Genomic DNA, 19936 nt, shown 5'->3' with positions numbered 1-19936 from the left:
TAAGCCTCAGGGCTGGTATTTGGGGTGTCTCACCCCGGTGCCTTTCTTTCAGGCCTGGCAGGGAGTTGCTCCACCAGTCTATCTCCTGCTCACACTCCCTGATAGCCCTTCACCTCTCCACCTCCTCCTTGAGCTCTGCCACCAGGCTGACCAGGTCATCCACCTGCCCACACCTCACACACATGGTGTCTCTGCCACCCTCAGATGGCAGCAACAGGCATCCCTTCCCTCCAGCGTGTCGACCGCACCACACAGCTTGGTGTCATTGGCAAATGTGCTGATGCTGCACTCAGTCTCACTATCCATGTCACCAACAATGATGTTAAACAGTGATGGTCCAGATACTGGCTCCTGAGGAAAGTCGCTCGTTACCAATCTCCACCTTGATGTTGAGCCACTGACCTGCCAAATAGTTCATCCGTGAAATCCGTGTCTCTCCAATTTAGAGACAGAGATATCATGGGGGACAGTGTCAAATGCTTGGCACAAGTCCAGGTAGATGATGTCGGTTGCTCTTCTCTTATCCACCAATGCTGTAACCCTGTCATAGAAGGCCACCAGATTTGTCAGGCATGATCTGCCCTTAGTGAAGCCATGTTGGCTGTCACCAATCACCTCCTTATTTTCCATGTGCCTTAGCGTAGTTTCCAGGAGGATCTGCTCCATGACCTTGCCAGGCACGGAGGTGAGACTGACTGGCCTGTAGTTCCCCGGGTCTTCCTTTTTCCCTTTTTAAAAATGGGGGTTATGTTTCCCCTCTTCCAGTCAGTGGGAACTTCACTGGACTGTGATGACTTCTCAAATATGATGGATAGTGGCTTAGCAACTTAATCTGCCAGTTCCCTCAGGACCCTCGGATGCATCTCATCAGGTCCCATGGCCTTGTGCACCTTCAGGTTCCTTAGATGGTCTTGAACCTGATCTTCTCCAGTAGTGGGAGGTTCTTCATTCTCCCAGTCCCTGCCTTTGCCTTCTGGGGCTTGGGCGGTGCGGCTAGAGCTCTTGCCAGTGAAGACTGAGGCAAAAAAAGTCATTGAGTACCTCAGCCCTCTCCCTATCCCAAATAACCAGGTCTCCCATTTCCTTCCATAGAGGGTCCACAATTTCTAGAATCTTCCCTTTATCATTCCTGTACGTATAGAAGCCTTTCTTGTTGCTTTTGATGTCCCTGGCCAATTTTAATTCTAATAGGGCTTGTGCTTTACTAATCTGATGCCAAGCTGCTCGGACAATTTCTCTGTATTCCTCAGAGGCTACTTTTCCTTGCTTCCACACTCTGCAGGCCTCAGTTTTCTGCTTGAGTTTGGCCAGGAGCTCCTTGTTCAGCCATGCATTTTTGCTTGACTTCATCTTTGTTGGGATGCATCCTTCCTGAGCTTAGAGGAGGTGATCCTTGAAGAATATTAACCAACTTTCTTGGTCCCCTCTTCCCTCCAGGGCTTTGCCCCACGGGACTCTACCAAGCAGATCCCCGAAGAGGCTAAAATCTGTTCTCTCAAAGTCCGGGGTAGCAAGCTTGCTGTGCTCCCTTCCTTGCCGCCTTCAGGATCCTAAATTGCACCATTTTGTGGTCGCTGTAGCCAAGGCTGTTCTTGAGCTTCACATTCCCCACCTTGTTGGTGAGAATGAGGTCCAGCATAGCACCTCTCCTTGTTGGCTCCTCTATCACTTTCATCACTGTATTCCAGAAACCTTCTGGATTGCTTATGTCCTGCTGGGTTGTTCCTCCAACAGATATCTGGGTGGTTGGAGTCCCCCATGAGGACCAGGGCTTGCGAACGTGAGGCTGCTTCTGTCTATAGAGAGCCTCATCTGCTTGGTCTTCCTCATCAGGTGGCCTGTAGCAGACCCCCACTATAATGTCACCTGTCCCTGCCCTCCCTGTAATCCTGACCCATAAGGTCTCTGTCAGCTCCTCATCCATTCACAGGCAGAGCTCCACGCATGCACTCCAGCTGCTCATTGACATAGAGGGTGATGCCCCCTCCTCATCTCTTATGCCTGCCCTTCCTAAAGAGCCTGTGTTCCTCCATTCCAACAGTGCAGTCATGGGAGCCATCCCACAGTATCTCTGTAATGCCAATGAGGTCATAGCTCTGCAGTCGTGTACATTTCTAACTCTTGTTTATTCCTCATGCTAAATATGTTAGTGTAGAGGTATTTAAGTTAGGCCCCTGATGAAGCTGACTTACTGGGGCCAGCTTCCAGTCGACTGGGGCCTCTCCAAATTTCCAAGATTGTTGAAAAACAATTAAAAGAAATCTCACAATAACATCAGCCAGCTCTTTGAGTACCCTGGGATGAATCCCATCAGGCCCCATAGACTTACGTGCATCCAGTTGGAGTAGTAAATCCCCCACAAGTTTGGAATTGGCTGGGAGTTTATCATTTCTACAGTCACGGTCCTCCAACTCAAGGTCCCAGGGCCCCCGTCATCAGTGTTGAAGACAAAGAAGGCATTAAATATCTCTACTTTGTGTATGTCTCTATTTGTGAGGTGCCCATCCTCATCAAGTAATGGACCAATGTTTTCTCTGGTACTCCTTTTGCTGTTAATATACTTAAAGTCCTTTTTGTTGCCTTCCACAGTACTGGCCAGCTTTAACTCTAATTGAGCTTTGGCCTCACAAATTATCTCCCTGCAATGTTGAACAGCATCTCTGTAGTCCTCCCATGTCATCTGACCTCGCTTCCAGTGTCCATACACTTTCCTTTTCTGCCTAAGCTCTAGAAGAAAACGTTCCCCTCAGAAGTGAATCACCGATGACAATAACCATTCTTTTTTTTCTTGTCAGAGATGGTCATGATGTAGGGGGGGTAGGCTGACTTCCCCTTGGTGACCTCTCCAACCCATAATGACCTTCATCCACATCATAGGAATAGTCAGCATGGATTCATCAAGGGGAAGTCATATTTGAGCAATCTGATATCCTTCTATGATGAGATGACTAGTTGGGTAGATGAGGGGAGAATGGTGGATGTGGTCTACCTTGACTTCAGCAAGGCTTTTCACACTGTCTCCTATAGCATCCTCATAGGCAAGATCAGTAAGTGCAGCCTAGATGACTGGACAGTGAGGTGGATGGATAATTGGCTGGATGGCAGAGCTCAGAGGGTTGTGCTCAGTGGTGCAGTCTAGTTGAAGGCCTGTAGCTAGCAGTGTGCCCCAGGAGTCAGTATTGGGTCCAGTCTTGTTCAACTTATTCATCAACGACCTGGACAATGGAATGAGAGTTTGCTGAGAACACAAAAGCTCGGAGGAGTGGCTAATAGCCTAGAGGGCTGTGCTGCCATTCACAGGGACCTCGACAGGCTGGAGGGTTGGACCGAGAGGAACCTCGTGAAGTTCAACAATGCAAGTGCAGGGTCCTGCACCTAGGGAGGAATAGCCCCAAGCACCAGTACAGGCTGAGGAATGACCTGCTGGAGAGCACCACTACTGAAGCAAGTTCAGAGGAGGGCTACTAAGATGATTAGAGGACTGGAGCACCTGTCATATGAGGACAGGCTGAGAAAACTGGGCCTGTTTAGCCTGAAAAAGGGGAGACTGAGGGGAGGGTGTCAAGAGGGTAGAGCCAGTCTCTTTTTAGTTGTACCCAGTGCCAAGACAAAAGGAAACAGGCACAAATTGAAGCACAAGAAATTCCATATGAATATGAGAATCACAGAATCACACAATTGAAGGGGTTGGAAGGGACCTCAAAAGTTCATGGGGTCCAACCCCCTTGCCAAAGTAGGTTCCTCAGAGCAGGCTGCCCAGGTAGGCATCCGGACAGGCCTTAAATATCTCCAGAGAAGGAGACTCCACAACCTCCCTGGGCAGCCTGTTCCAGTGCTCCATCACCCTCACCGTGAAGAAATTCTTTCACGTGTTGGTGCGGAACTTCCTGTGCTCTATCTTGTGACCATTACTCCTTGTCCTGTCCCTACAAACCACTGAAAAGAGGTTGGCCAAATCCCTCTGTTTCCCACACCTCAGGTATTTATACACATTGATGAGATCCCCTCTCAGTCTTCTTTTCTCCAGGCTGAACAGACACAAGTCTCTCAGCCTTTCCTCATAAGGAAGATGCTCCAGGCCCTGTATCGTCTTTGTGGCCCTCCGCTGAACTCTTTCCAGGAGATCCCTGTCTTTCTTGTACCGGAGAGCCCAAAACTGGATACAGTACTCCAGGTGAGGCCTGACCAGGGCAGAGTAGAGGGGGAGGATTACCTCTCTTGACCTGCTGGCCACACTCCTTTTAATGCCCGCCAGGATCCCATTGGCCCTCTTGGCCACGAGGGCACACTGCTGGCTCATGGTCAGCCTGTCATCCACCAGGACCCCCAGGTCCTTCTCCTCAGAGCTCCCCTCCACCAGGTCGTCCCCCAGCCTGTACTGATACATGCGGTTGTTCCTTCCCAGGTGCAGGACTCTATACTTGCTCTTATTAAACTTCATTTGGTTTCTTCCTGCCCATCTCTCCAGCTGGTCCAGGTCTCGCTGAATGGCAGCGCAGCCTTCTGGCGTGTCAGCCCCTCCTCCCAGCTTTGTGTCATTGGCGTACTTGCTGAGGGCAGACACTATTCCCTCATTAAGGTCGTCGATGAAGATGTTGAACAAGACCAGACTCAGCACCGACCCCTGGGGAACACCGCTATTCACAGGTCTCCAGCCGGACTCTGTGCTGCCGATCACCACCCTCTGAGCTCGGCCAGTCAGCCAGTTCTCAACCCACCTTACTGTCCACTCCTCTATCCCACACTTTCTCAGCTTTGCTATCAGGATGTCATGGGAGACAGTATCGAAAGCCTTGCTAAAGTCAAGGTAGATGACATCCACTGCTCTCCCCTCATCTACCCAGCTGGTGATGCCATCATAGAAGGCAACGAGGTTGGTCGAGCACGACTTCCCCTTGGTGAATCCATGCTGACTACTCCTCATAACCTTCTTCTCTTCCAATTGCTTGGAGATGGCATCCAGAACGAGCTGTTCCAACACCTTCCCAGGATCAGAGGTGAGACTGACTGGCCTGTAGTTTCCCGGATCCTCCTTCTTGCCCTTCTTGAAGACTGGAGTGACATTGGCTATCCTCCAATCTTCAGGCACCTCTCCTGTTCTCCAGGACCTTTCAAAGACGATAGAGAGCGGTTTGGCAATCACCTCTGCCAACTCCCTTAGCACACGTGGATGCATCCCATCGGGACCCATGGATTTGTGTTCATTGAGCCCACTCAAATGCTCCCAAACCACTCCCTCATCAACCGGGGGGGAGATCTCCACTTCCCAGACTCTTTCTCCTCCCTCCAGGGTTGAGGAGTCCCGGGGGGGAGTCCTTAAAGCAAAGACTGAAGCAAAGAAAGCATTCAGTATCTCCGCATTCTCAGCATCTCCCGTTACCAGGACACCCCCCGAGGGGGCACTTCTTTACTGTGAGGGTGACAGAGCACTGGAACAGGTTGCCCAGAGAGGTTGTAGAGTCTCCTTCTCTGGAGATATTCAAAACCCTCCTGGATGCCATCCCGTGCAAGGTGTTCTAGGTGAACCTGCTTGGCAGGGGCTTGGACTAGATGATCTTCAGAGGTCCCTTCCAACCTCGGCCATTCTGTGATCATCACTTGTCTGTCCATCAAGTTCCAGAGCCTCATACCTGTTGTATAAGGGCACCTGGAAAGGCGAGGTAGACAGGGAAGGGATTTGTCTGCTTGGGGTGGCAGGCAAACATGTAACATATACATATGTATACATTGTTACATACATACACAGACATTTTCAATTACAGGACATGTCCTGTCAAGTTATAATGAAACATTTTCCCAAGCTGACATACAATGATAAAAATATGCCACAAATCTAACCTTTCCAATCCAACATATGAGGACCTTCTTGAAAGCACAGGTATCTCAGCACAGCAGGGAGTTACTACTGCCACTTGAAAAGAATTTGAAACATCAGTTAACTGCACCTTTGTTTAGTCAATTTGTACTCGTATTCAGGACAGCATCCACTATATTGCCCATCCTGCACATACAGTGCTATTTTTCAATACACAAAGCAGATGCTATTAAGTTATTTGAAGCAGAACTTTAAAATATAATTTCACATTAAAACTATTGTTGCTGTAAACATTTTTGTATTTGAAATACTGAAGAAGAACACCTATTTAAGTTTAGAGCATTATCAGAACTTATTCACTTTGCATAGAATTTTTCAAAGGAAGCAATAGCATCTTGAAAAGGTTAAACATCTGCAAGAACAAGATGATTAAGATGAAAACTAACCACCTTTTAGATAAGGGCAGAAGCCTTCCCAAGCCTGACTGCATCTGTTAGGAAAGCCCAGCAGTCAAGTAAATTTGGCTTCAAGCTAAACTCTTAAAATAACCATATATATGGGTCTTACCTATGTCAGTGAATTATTTTGCTTTATGTGAAGACCTTCAAGCAAATGCCTTAAAAAGGGATCAAAATGATAAACTCATAACCTTCATAGATGTTCAGAAGGACTTCTTTGTATTTCAAAGCACTTATATGTTAACTTAAAGAGCAGGAGGCAGTAGGTAAGAGTTTGATTTTTCAAGATCTATGCTTCTATTAGTCTTAATTTAAAATTTTCCCCTCAAACTTTGTTCCTTAAAACTCTGCTATTTTATCATTTCTACAATCAAAAGAGACTTAAGGGGGAAAAAAAAATAAATACAAAACACTAACATCGAATGCACTGCAAAGCAGCACGAGAAGCTGCATACAGTAGATTACCCCCTTCTTGTCAATTTGAAAGACAAATAAGAAGCAGTATTTTAGGCTCAGGCTTCCAGACAAGCAGCAACATCCTCACAATGCAGCAAAACGTGCAGCGTCAGGGCCAGCAAAAGCATGCAGGCAACGGCTCCACCAGCGGCACATACCCCCCACTAGCTCCGGCTTTCGTCTCGAATCCCAGCGCCAGATTAGCTCAAAGGCTCCTGCTCGCTGCCCCTCCCCTTCCCCCCTTTGCCGCATGGACGATGGGTACTCCGCAACGCGATGCGAGCTCTGCCACACGGGCAGCGAACCCCCCCTCCCCGCCCCCCCCCAGCCCCCTTGGCGCGATCCGCCACGGCGAGGGCGGCGCTCCTGCCCCGCCGCGGCTGGGCGCTGGCAGTGGCCCAACGTGGGGGTAATCCGGTAAAGCGACAGATACCGAAGCAGCCACGCCAGGATTTGAAAAAAAAAAAAAAAACAAGAACCCTTAGCCTTTCTTTTTTTTTTCTTTTTTTTTTTGATACCAACAGGTGTCCAGACCTGCGGCGGGAGAAGGCGACTCTACACAGCCTTTCAAACGCCGCGCCACACGTCCATCCGTTGAGCCGGCGGAGGCTCGGCTCAGCGCGCCGCCACCGCAGTGCTGGTCTGCGGCCGCGCAGGCCACACTCCCCCCACCCGGCTCCCCAGTGCCCGCCCGGGCCCCCCTCTGCCCTGCCTGTCCCGTGCAGGCTTCGGCCAAGGATACATGTTGCACAGCTCTCTGTGTGGTAGTGTCTGGAGATTGGGACTCCCTGAGTAGCTGCTCGTCAGGCTTCCACTCGTACTCCATCTTTGCTTGCTGGAAAACACCAGAAAACAGGAGGACGCGGTTAGCAACGCAGCAGACCCCAGGCCGTGGAGGAAGAAGGGATCAAGCGAGCGGCCAGACCCGGCCCACTCTCACCCCTTTGGTCCGCCAGCCCAGAGCCCGGCCCCATGACCGGCCGGAACCGACCTGTTCCTGCTGCCGCCTACTGAGCGCCGCACCGAGCCGACAGACAGCGCGAATTTGCAATCTGGCCCTAACAGCCGCCTTGCGAACTCCTGGGTCCTAGTGCCAGGCACGCCTCCGACCGCCTGGGCCGCCTCGAACCCGCCAGCGTCGCTGTCAGCCTTTCCCGGGTGCGTCCCACACCGTCAAAACAAGGTGCTTCTTCCTCAGTCCCCCGAATCGAATACAAATAGAAAGCTCCAGCAGCCACGACACGCGAGGGAGGAAGCCGCCCGGACCTGGCCACCTCGGGACACTTGTGGTTGCGAACACCGACAGGAGGTTGCAGCCAACGGAGGAGAAGCAGAGATGAGAAAGCAGACACAGGAGTTAGGAACGTCGTTACTGTTTACCATCTGTTTTACTACTGTGTGATTTGGTTTAATGTTGAGTAGATTTCAGAAGTTCTCAGTGTCACATGTATAAAGAGGGAATAGGTCTGACTACACAAGGAAGGGGGGAAGAAACTCAAAAGAAACTGTTGTGAATACCTAGTGTATCTTATCCTTAGCCTCAAAATATATATTTTAAGGGAGATCTCAGGACAAAAATATCAATTTATACATATGTATATCATATAAATGTATCATATATATATATATATTATCATAGTGTTGTGGTTTAACCCAGCAGGCAGCTAAGCACCACACAGCCATTCGCTCACTCCCCCACAGTGGAATGGGAGAGAGAATCGGAAAAAAAGTAAGAGTGCAAGAACTTGAGGGTTGAGATAAGGGCAGTTTAATAAGAAAAGGGAGAAAACAAGAATAAGAAAAAGAAAAGTATCGTGGTTTAACCCGGCCGGCAGCTAAACACCACGCAGCCGTTCGCTCACCCTCGCCCCTCCCTCTCTGGGATGGGGGAGAGAAATGGAAACTGAAGCCCGTGAGTTGAGATAAAGACAGTTTAATAAGACAGGAAAATAATAATAACAATAACAACAATAATAAAAATAATAATAATACAATGATGATAATAGTACTACTACTAATAATGTGTACAAACAAGTGATGCACAATGCAATTGCTCACCACCTACTGACCGATGCCCAGCCTAACCCCGAGCAGTCCGCCGCCCCTCCCCCGGCTAGCCACCCCTATATATTGTGTAGCATGATGTCAGATGGTATGGAATACCCCTTTGGCCACTTTGGGTCACCTGTCCTGGGTCTGTCCCCTCCCAGCTAGTGCTGCACCCCCAGCCTGCCCGTTGGCAGGACAGAGCGAGAAGCTGAGACGTCCTTGGCTTGGTGTAAGCACTGCTTTGCAGCAATTAAAACATCGGGGTGTTATCAGCACTCTTCTCATCCTAAGCCAAAACATAGCATTCTACCAGCTACTAGGAAGAAAATTAACTCTGTCCTAACTGAAACCAGGACATCTATCCACCCCTTATTCCATACCATTTATGTCATGCTCAGGTTACACTCTTTCCCATACATTCTAATTAATCACCATTTTCATGTAGGGTATATAGTAGTCATGGTAGTGATGACATACAGTATTATATAGTAATTAACATGATACAATTCAGTTCATGGGCTATTCTCACCCAGTATTAAATCTCCTTGAGGTACACACCGGACCTCTCCGTTCTTTTGCATCACCCACCAAGTGTATCCAGGTCCCTGAGCGAAAGCAATTCCACGAATGGGTTTGCCTTTTCCTGAGGCAGGAGTAGCCCAGACTGTTTTACCCAACATATTTCTTACATGCACTACAGGAACTTTATCCCCTTCTACAGTACGTAACAGGTTTGATTGGGCAGGTCCAGCTCGGTTGGTAGATCCCCTAGTATTGACTAACCAGGTGGCCTTTGCCAAATGCGTATCCCAATTTTTGAATGTCCCAGCGCCCATTGCTTTCAATGTAGTCTTTAACAGTCCATTGTATCGTTCAACTTTCCCGGAGGCTGGTGCATGATAGGGGATGTGATACACCCACTCAATACCATGCTCTTTGGCCCAAGTGTCTATAAGGTTGTTTCGGAAATGAGTCCCATTGTCTGACTCTATTCTTTCTGGGGTGCCACGTCGCCATAGGACTTGCTTTTCAAGGCCCAGGATAGTGTTCCGGGCGGTGGCATGAGGCACAGGATATGCTTCCAGCCATCCGGTGGTTGCTTCCACCATTGTAAGTACGTGGCGCTTGCCATTGCGAGTTTGAGGGAGTGTGATGTAATCAATCTGCCAGGCCTCTCCGTATTTATATTTCAGCCACCGTCCTCCATACCAAAGAGGCTTTGACCGTTTGGCTTGCTTGATTGCAGCACATGTTTCACAGTCATGAATAACCTGTGCTACAGCGTCCACGGTCAGGTCCACCCCTCGATCACGAGCCCATCTGTATGTTGCATCTCTACCTTGATGGCCTGAGGTGTCATGGGCCCATCGGGCTATAAATAATTCACCTTTATGCTGCCAATCCAGGTCCACCTGAGCTACTTCAATCTTAGCAGCCTGATCCACCTGCTGGTTGTTTTGATGTTCTTCAGTAGCCCGATTCTTGGGCACATGAGCATCTACGTGGCGTACCTTTACAGCCAGGTTCTCTACCCGAGCAGCAATATCTTGCCACAATGCAGCAGCCCAGATGGGTTTGCCCCTGCGCTGCCAGTTGTTTTGCTTCCATTGCTGTAACCATCCCCACAGGGCATTTGCTACCATCCATGAATCGGTGTAGAGATAGAGAACGTGCCATTTTTCTCATTCAGCAATGTCTAAAGCCATCTGAATGGCCTTCACTTTTGCAAACTGACTCGATTCACCTTCTCCCTCAGCAGCTTCTGCAACTCGTCGCGTAGGACTCCATACAGCAGCCTTCCATCTCCAATGCTTCCCCACAATACGACAGGACCCATCAGTGAACAGGGCATATTTCTTCTCATTCTCTGGTAACTGGTTGTACAGCGGGGCTTCTTCAGCACGACCCACCTCCTCCTCTGATGATATCCCAAAGTATTTGCCTTCTGGCCAGTCCATGATCACTTCCAATATTCCTGGGCGACTGGGGTTTCCTATTCGAGCCCGCTGAGTAATCAGTGCAACCCACTTGCTCCATGTAGCATCATTTGCATGATGTGTAGAGGAGACCCTTCCTTTGAACATCCAGCCTAGTACCGGCAATCGGGGTGCTAGGAGGAGCTGCGCTTCAGTACCAACCACCTCCGAAGCAGATCGAACTCCTTCATATGCTGCCAATATCTCCTTTTCAGTTGGAGTATAGCGGGCCTCAGATCCTCTGTATCCCCGACTCCAAAACCCCAGGGGCCGACCTCGAGTTTCCCCAGGTTCTTTCTGCCAGAGGCTCCAGGTGGGGCCGTTCTTCCCGGCTGCAGTGTAGAGCACATTCTTTACATCTGGTCCTGTTCGAACTGGCCCAAGGGCTACTGCATGGACTATTTCCTGCTTGATTTGTTCAAAGGCTTGTCGCTGTTCAGGGCCCCATTCAAACTCATTCTTCTTACGGGTTACTTGGTAGAGCGGGTTTACAATCAGACTGTAATTTGGGATGTGCATTCTCCAAAACCCCACAACACCTAGGAAAGTCTGTGTTTCTTTTTCGCTAGTTGGTGGAGACATAGCTGTTATTTTGTTGATCACATCCATTGGGATTTGACGACATCCATCTTGCCATTTTATTCCTAAAAACTGGATCTCTCGTGCAGGTCCTTTGACTTTATTTTCTTTTATGGCAAAACCGGCTTTCAGAAGGATTTGGACTATTTTCTTCCCTTTCTCGAAAACTTCCTCTGCTGTGTCACCATGCCACACAATAATGTCATCGATGTACTGCAGGCGTTCAGGAGCTTCCCCCTGCTCCAGCGCAGATTGGATCAGTCCATGGCAAATGGTAGGGCTGTGTTTCCACCCCTGGGGCAGCCGATTCCAAGTATATTGGACTCCCCTCCAAATGAAAGCAAATTGTGGCCTGCACTCTGCTGCTAGAGGGATGGAGAAAAATGCATTAGCGATATCAGTTGTGGCATACCACTTGGCTGCCTTCGATTCAAGTTCGTACTGGAGTTCCAGCATGTCCGGCACTGCAGCACTCAGTGGTGGCGTGACTTCGTTCAGGCCACGATAGTCCACTGTTAGTCTCCACTCGCCATTAGACTTTCGCACTGGCCATATGGGACTATTGAAAGGTGAATGAGTCTTGCTGATCACTCCTTTGCTCTCCAATTGACGAATTAGCTTATGGATGGGGATCAGGGAGTCTCGGTTAGTGCGATATTGCCGCCGGTGCACAGTTGTGGTAGCGATTGGCACTTGCTGTTCTTCGACCCTCAGCAACCCCACAACAGAGGGGTCCTCTGAGAGACCAGGCAAGGTAGATAATTGTTTAATGCCCTCTGTCTCTAAGGCAGCTATACCAAAAGCCCACCGGAACCCTTTTGGGTCCTTGCAATATCCTCTTCTAAGATAGTCTATGCCAAGGATACATGGAGCATCCGGGCCAGTCACAATGCGGTGCTTTTCCCACTCATTCCCAGTCAGACTCACTTCAGCCTCCAATACAGTCAACTGCTGAGATCCCCCTGTCACTCCACAAATATAGATGGGCTCTGGTCCTTTATAGCTCGATGGCATTCCAGTACATTGTGCACTGGTGTCTACTAAAGCCTTATACTTCTGTGCGTCTGACGTTAAATCCACACAGTCCAATAAACTCGATTGTCCCTTTCCTCCCCCTGGCTGGAGTCAGGGCCCCCTAATCCTGGTCAGAATCTTCTTTGTTTCTGTGTTTAAAGAACTGTCTGCTGGAAGTTGGAGCAGCAAACTTGTCAGAGAATCCCTTTTTCCCAATTGTTTTCTTTTGCAACTCACGTACCCATGCCTCAAGGGTCACGGTAGATTTTCCATCCCATTTTCTCATGTCCTCTCCATGGTCTCGTAAGTAAAACCACAGGGTGGGACGGGGTGAGTACCCACCATATCGTCTTCCTTGTGTGGATGAACGCCTACCTCTGATAGCTGAGACACTACTTTGTACAGGTGGGGAGGAAAATAATCTCTCTTCAAGTTGGTGGACCTTTTCAGAAAGTTTCTCCACAGCCGAGACGCAGGCTTGTAAGGAAGAGGAGAGACTTTCAAGGATCCAAAAGGGTACCAGTGGGATTTTGGCCTATCTGCTTTGAGCACAGAGAAGATTAGGCACTCTAATGCCTCCACTCTAATGGCGAGTGGAGGCTAACAGTGGACTATCGAGGCCTGAACGAAGTCACGCCACCGCTGAGTGCTGCAGTGCCGGACATGCTAGAACTTCAGTACGAACTAGAGTCAAAGGCAGCCAAGTGGTACACCACAATTGATATTGCTAATGCATTTTTCTCCATCCCTTTGGCAGCAGCATGCAGGCCGCAGTTTGCTTTCAATCGGAGGGGCATCCAATACACCTGGAACTGACTGCCCCAGGGGATATCAGCCTTACCATTTGGCACACTTAGCATAGGGAGATTAATAAAATGTATTACCTATTGCTGACAGTCTGGAGCAGTGAGAAACAAAGAAACAAGCTGGGGGCACCTTCTCCCATCTACTCTCTTCCACCTCCTCCCTGCCCTGAGTGGCACGGGGAGGGCCGGGTGTGGGAGCTGTGGTCAGTCCATGGTGCTTCATTTCCCCTGCTCCTTCACAGTCACTCTCTCTCCTGCTCTGGTGTGGGGTCCCTCCTGCGGGGTGCCATCCTTCCTGGGCTGGTCCTGTGGGGGGAGCTCTATGGGCAGGGGCTCTTCAGGAGCTGCTCCAAGTGTGGGTCTGTGCCGCAGGGTCCATCCGTCAGGAGCAGGTTGCTGTGGCTTGGGACCCCCACAGGCAGCAGATCCCCACCCCCCAATCACCTGCTCCTGCATAGGCTCCTCTTCACGGGCTGCAGTGTGGAGATCTGCTCCACCATGGTACACAATGGACTGCAGGGGCATGGCCTGCTACAGCACGGAGGGGGGCTTCAGCTCTGTCACCTGGAGCACCTCCTCCCCCTCCTTCTTCACTGACCTTGGTGTCTGCAGTGAGGTTTCTCACTCCTCGTTCTCCCAGATGCTGTTGTGCAGCAGGTTTTTATTTTATTTTATTTTATTTTATTTTATTTTATTTTATTTATTTTATTTTATTTTATTTTATTTTATTTTATTTTATTTTATTTTATTTATTTTATTTTATTTTATTTATTTTATTTTATTTTATTTTATTTTATTTTATTTTATTTTCTGTTTTGTTGTTGTTGTTGTTTTGTGTTTTCCTTTTCTTGGGTGTGCTCTCACAGAGGCACAAACTGGATCATCCATGGCTCAGCTCTGGGCAGTGGTGAGTCCCTTTGGAGGCATCTGAAACTGGCCCTTATCTTACATGGGGCAGCTTCTGGATTCTTCTTGTGAAATATGTTCATCTGATTCATGTCAGTATGGAACAATGAAAAGTGTTCATCAGGAGGACTGACTTTTTCACATCAAGAACCCATCCCTCCCCTCCTTTTCCTGTTTCTACTTTTTATTGCTGAGTGTGACATCATATGGTATGGAATATCCCTTTGGTTAGTTTAGGTCAGCTGCCCTGGTGATGTTTCTTTTCTCACTTTTTTGCCCACCCCCTAGGAGGGTTAGAGATGCTAACAGAGATTCCCAATGCTGTGCCAGCACTGCTCAGCAGCAGACACAACACTGGTGTGATACCAGTGCTGTTCTAGCTACAAGTGCAGAGCACAGCACTGTATGGGCTGCTGCCGGGAAAGTTAACATTCCAGCCAGACCCAGTACAACCTCCACCCCTTATTCCATAACATTTGTGTCACTCTCAGATCCCCCATACTTTAGCATGTAAGTATTCTCATCACCGTTATTCCTTGTCCTTTAACAGATTAATAGGCAGGTATATCTTTTCATCCTATAAGTCTTTCTTGGAAAAATGTTCATAAGAACTGTTGAAGATTTGGTCTTCATTTGTCAAAGTGGTCACTCAGGGCAAGCGGAGTTGTATGTCTGGATGCCAGCACCAGCTTAGCTCAAGTCCTTGTTGCACTGCCCGGTTCCTTGCAAAGTTGACCTGTTGTTAATCGCTTTCAGCGTCTACCTACAAAATATATCTTAGATTACAGATTAGTTTTCTCTCAAGGTTAAATCTCCTTGAGGCACGCACTTGATATCGCCATTTTTTTGCATGACCCAACAGGTATACACCAGTCCTTGGGCGAAGACAATCCCACAGTGGGTTTGCCTTTTCGCGAGGCAGGAGCAACCCACACTGCCTCCCCCATCCACCTTCCTACATGCACTACGGGAACTTTAGCTCCTTTCACTGTGTGTAGGGGTTTTGTTTCGGCAGGACCAGCACAGCTGTCAGACCCCTATTGTCAACTAGCCAAGTGGCTTCTGGTAGATTTATGTCCCATTGTTTTCATGAGTGCACCATCATCATATGCCAGCTCATTGGCAATAATGGCCTGGAAAGAGGATGAGGAACCCACAGTGGATGAAGCGGCTAAACAACTCCGGCAGTACGAAGAAAGTCTCTCCTCTTCCTTACAGGCCTGCGTCTCAGCTGTGGAGAAACTTTCTGAAAAGGTTCACCAACTTGAAGAGAATCTATCGTCCTCCCCACCTGAACCAACCAGTGTCCACTGACCAAAAGAGAACACTGTGGAGAAACTTTCTGAAAAGGTTCACCAACTTGAAGAGAGATTATTCTCCTCCGCACCTGTACAGAGCAGTGTCTCAGCTGTCAGGGGTAGGCGTTCACCCACACAAGGAAGACGATATGGTGGGTACTCACCCCGTGCCACCCTGTAGTTTTACTTACGAGACCATGGAGAGGACATGAGAAAATGGGATGGAAAATCTACCGCGACCCTAGAGGCACGGGTACGTGAGTTGCAAAAGAAAACAATCAGGAAAAAGGGATTCTCCGAAAAGTTTGCTGCTCCAACTTCCAGCAGACAGTCCTTCAAACACAGAAACGAAGAAGATTCTGACCAGGATTAGGGGGGCCCTGCCTCCAGACAGGGGGAGGAAAGGGACAATCGAGTTTATTGGACTGTGTGGATTCGATGGCCTGGCACATCACGCACACAGAAGTATAAGGCTTTAGTAGACACCAGTGCACAATGTACTATAATGCCATCGAGCTATAAAGGACCAGAGCCCATCTGTATTTGTGGAGTGACAGGGGGATCTCAGCAGTTGACTGTATTGGAGGCTGAAGTGAGTCTGACTGGGAATGAGTGGCAAAAGCACCGTATTTTGACTGGCCTGGATGCTCCATGTATCCTTGGCATAGACTATCTTAGAAGAGGATATTGCAAGGACCCAAAAGGGTTCCGGTGGGCTTTTGGTATAGCTGCCTTAGAGACAGAGGGCATTAAACAATTATCTACCTTGCCTGGTCTCTCAGAGGACCCCTCTGTTGTGGGGTTGCTGAGGGTCGAAGAACAGCAAGTGCCAATCGCTACCACAACTGTGCACCGGCAGCAATATCGCACTAACCGAGACTCCCTGATCCCCATCCATAAGCTAATTCGTCAATTGGAGAGCCAAGGAGTGATCAGCAAGACTCATTCACCTTTCAATAGTCCCATATGGCCAGTGCGAAAGTCTAATGGCGAGTGGAGACTAACAGTGGACTATCGTGGCCTGAACGAAGTCACGCCACCACTGAGTGCTGCAGTGCCGGACATGCTGGAACTCCAGTACGAACTTGAATCGAAGGCAGCCAAGTGGTATGCCACAACTGATATCGCTAATGCATTTTTCTCCATCCCTCTAGCAGCAGAGTGCAGGCCACAATTTGCTTTCATTTGGAGGGGAGTCCAATATACTTGGAATCGGCTGCCCCAGGGGTGGAAACACAGCCCTACCATTTGCCATGGACTGATCCAATCTGCGCTGGAGCAGGGGGAAGCTCCTGAACGCCTGCAGTACATCGATGACATTATTGTGTGGCATGGTGACACAGCAGAGGAAGTTTTCGAGAAAGGGAAGAAAATAGTCCAAATCCTTCTGAAAGCCGGTTTTGCCATAAAAGAAAATAAAGTCAAAGGACCTGCACGAGAGATCCAGTTTTTAGGAATAAAATGGCAAGATGGATGTCGTCAAATCCCAATGGATGTGATCAACAAAATAACAGCTATGTCTCCACCAACTAGCGAAAAAGAAACACAGACTTTCCTAGGTGTTGTGGGGTTTTGGAGAATGCACATCCCAAATTACAGTCTGATTGTAAACCCGCTCTACCAAGTAACCCGTAAGAAGAATGAGTTTGAATGGGGCCCTGAACAGCGACAAGCCTTTGAACAAATCAAGCAGGAAATAGTCCATGCAGTAGCCCTTGGGCCAGTTCGAACAGGACCAGATGTAAAGAATGTGCTCTACACTGCAGCCGGGAAGAACGGCCCCACCTGGAGCCTCTGGCAGAAAGAACCTGGGGAAACTCGAGGTCGGCCCCTGGGGTTTTGGAGTCGGGGATACAGAGGATCTGAGGCCCGCTATACTCCAACTGAAAAGGAGATATTGGCAGCATATGAAGGAGTTCGATCTGCTTCGGAGGTGGTTGGTACTGAAGCGCAGCTCCTCCTAGCACCCCGATTGCCGGTACTAGGCTGGATGTTCAAAGGAAGGGTCTCCTCTACACATCATGCAAATGATGCTACATGGAGCAAGTGGGTTGCACTGATTACTCAGCGGGCTCGAATAGGAAACCCCAGTCGCCCAGGAATATTGGAAGTGATCATGGACTGGCCAGAAGGCAAATACTTTGGGATATCATCAGAGGAGGAGGTGGGTCGTGCTGAAGAAGCCCCGCTGTACAACCAGTTACCAGAGAATGAGAAGAAATATGCCCTGTTCACTGATGGGTCCTGTCGTATTGTGGGGAAGCATTGGAGATGGAAGGCTGCTGTATGGAGTCCTACGCGACGAGTTGCAGAAGCTGCTGAGGGAGAAGGTGAATCGAGTCAGTTTGCAAAAGTGAAGGCCATTCAGATGGCTTTAGACATTGCTGAATGAGAAAAATGGCACGTTCTCTATCTCTACACCGATTCATGGATGGTAGCAAATGCCCTGTGGGGATGGTTACAGCAATGGAAGCAAAACAACTGGCAGCGCAGGGGCAAACCCATCTGGGCTGCTGCATTGTGGCAAGATATTGCTGCTCGGGTAGAGAACCTGGCTGTAAAGGTACGCCACGTAGATGCTCATGTGCCCAAGAATCGGGCTACTGAAGAACATCAAAACAACCAGCAGGTGGATCAGGCTGCTAAGATTGAAGTAGCTCAGGTGGACCTGGATTGGCAGCATAAAGGTGAATTATTTATAGCCCGATGGGCCCATGACACCTCAGGCCATCAAGGTAGAGATGCAACATACAGATGGGCTCGTGATCGAGGGGTGGACCTGACCGTGGACGCTGTAGCACAGGTTATTCATGACTGTGAAACATGTGCTGCAATCAAGCAAGCCAAACGGTCAAAGCCTCTTTGGTATGGAGGACGGTGGCTGAAATATAAATACGGAGAGGCCTGGCAGATTGATTACATCACACTCCCTCAAACTCGCAATGGCAAGCGCCACGTACTTACAATGGTGGAAGCAACCACCGGATGGCTGGAAGCATATCCTGTGCCTCATGCCACCGCCCGGAACACTATCCTGGGCCTTGAAAAGCAAGTCCTATGGCGACGTGGCACCCCAGAAAGAATAGAGTCAGACAATGGGACTCATTTCCGAAACAACCTTATAGACACTTGGGCCAAAGAGCATGGTATTGAGTGGGTGTATCACATCCCCTATCATGCACCAGCCTCCGGGAAAGTTGAACGATACAATGGACTGTTAAAGACTACATTGAAAGCAATGGGCGCTGGGACATTCAAAAATTGGGATACGCATTTGGCAAAGGCCACCTGGTTAGTCAATACTAGGGGATCTACCAACCGAGCTGGACCTGCCCAATCAAACCTGTTACGTACTGTAGAAGGGGATAAAGTTCCTGTAGTGCATGTAAGAAATATGTTGGGTAAAACAGTCTGGGCTACTCCTGCCTCAGGAAAAGGCAAACCCATTCGTGGAATTGCTTTCGCTCAGGGACCTGGATACACTTGGTGGGTGATGCAAAAGAACGGAGAGGTCCGGTGTGTACCTCAAGGAGATTTAATACTGGGTGAGAATAGCCCATGAACTGAATTGTATCATGTTAATTACTATATAATACTGTATGTCATCACTACCATGACTACTATATACCCTACATGAAAATGGTGATTAATTAGAATGTATGGGAAAGAGTGTAACCTGAGCATGACATAAATGGTATGGAATAAGGGGTGGATAGATGTCCTGGTTTCAGTTAGGACAGAGTTAATTTTCTTCCTAGTAGCTGGTAGAATGCTATGTTTTGGCTTAGGATGAGAAGAGTGCTGATAACACCCCGATGTTTTAATTGCTGCAAAGCAGTGCTTACACCAAGCCAAGGACGTCTCAGCTTCTCGCTCTGTCCTGCCAACGGGCAGGCTGGGGGTGCAGCACTAGCTGGGAGGGGACAGACCCAGGACAGGTGACCCAAAGTGGCCAAAGGGGTATTCCATACCATCTGACATCATGCTACACAATATATAGGGGTGGCTAGCCGGGGGAGGGGCGGCGGACTGCTCGGGGTTAGGCTGGGCATCGGTCAGTAGGTGGTGAGCAATTGCATTGTGCATCACTTGTTTGTACACATTATTAGTAGTAGTACTATTATCATCATTGTATTATTATTATTTTTATTATTGTTGTTATTGTTATTATTATTTTCCTGTCTTATTAAACTGTCTTTATCTCAACTCACGGGCTTCAGTTTCCATTTCTCTCCCCCATCCCAGAGAGGGAGGGGCGAGGGTGAGCGAACGCTGCGTGGTGTTTAGCTGCCGGCCGGGTTAAACCACGATACTTTTCTTTTTCTTATTCTTGTTTTCTCCCTTTTCTTATTAAACTGCCCTTATCTCAACCCTCAAGTTCTTGCACTCTTACTTTTTTCCGATTCTCTCTCCCATTCCACTGTGGGGGAGTGAGCGAATGGCTGTGTGGTGCTTAGCTGCCTGCTGGGTTAAACCACAACACTATGATAATATATATATATATATGATACATTTATATGATATACATATGTATAAATTGATATTTTTGTCCTGAGATCTCCCTTAAAATATATATTTT

This window comes from Anas acuta, chromosome W (genome assembly GCF_963932015.1).
Source record: "Anas acuta chromosome W, bAnaAcu1.1, whole genome shotgun sequence".
NCBI lineage: Eukaryota > Metazoa > Chordata > Aves > Anseriformes > Anatidae > Anas > Anas acuta.
This window is presented reverse-complemented; position numbering follows the sequence as displayed.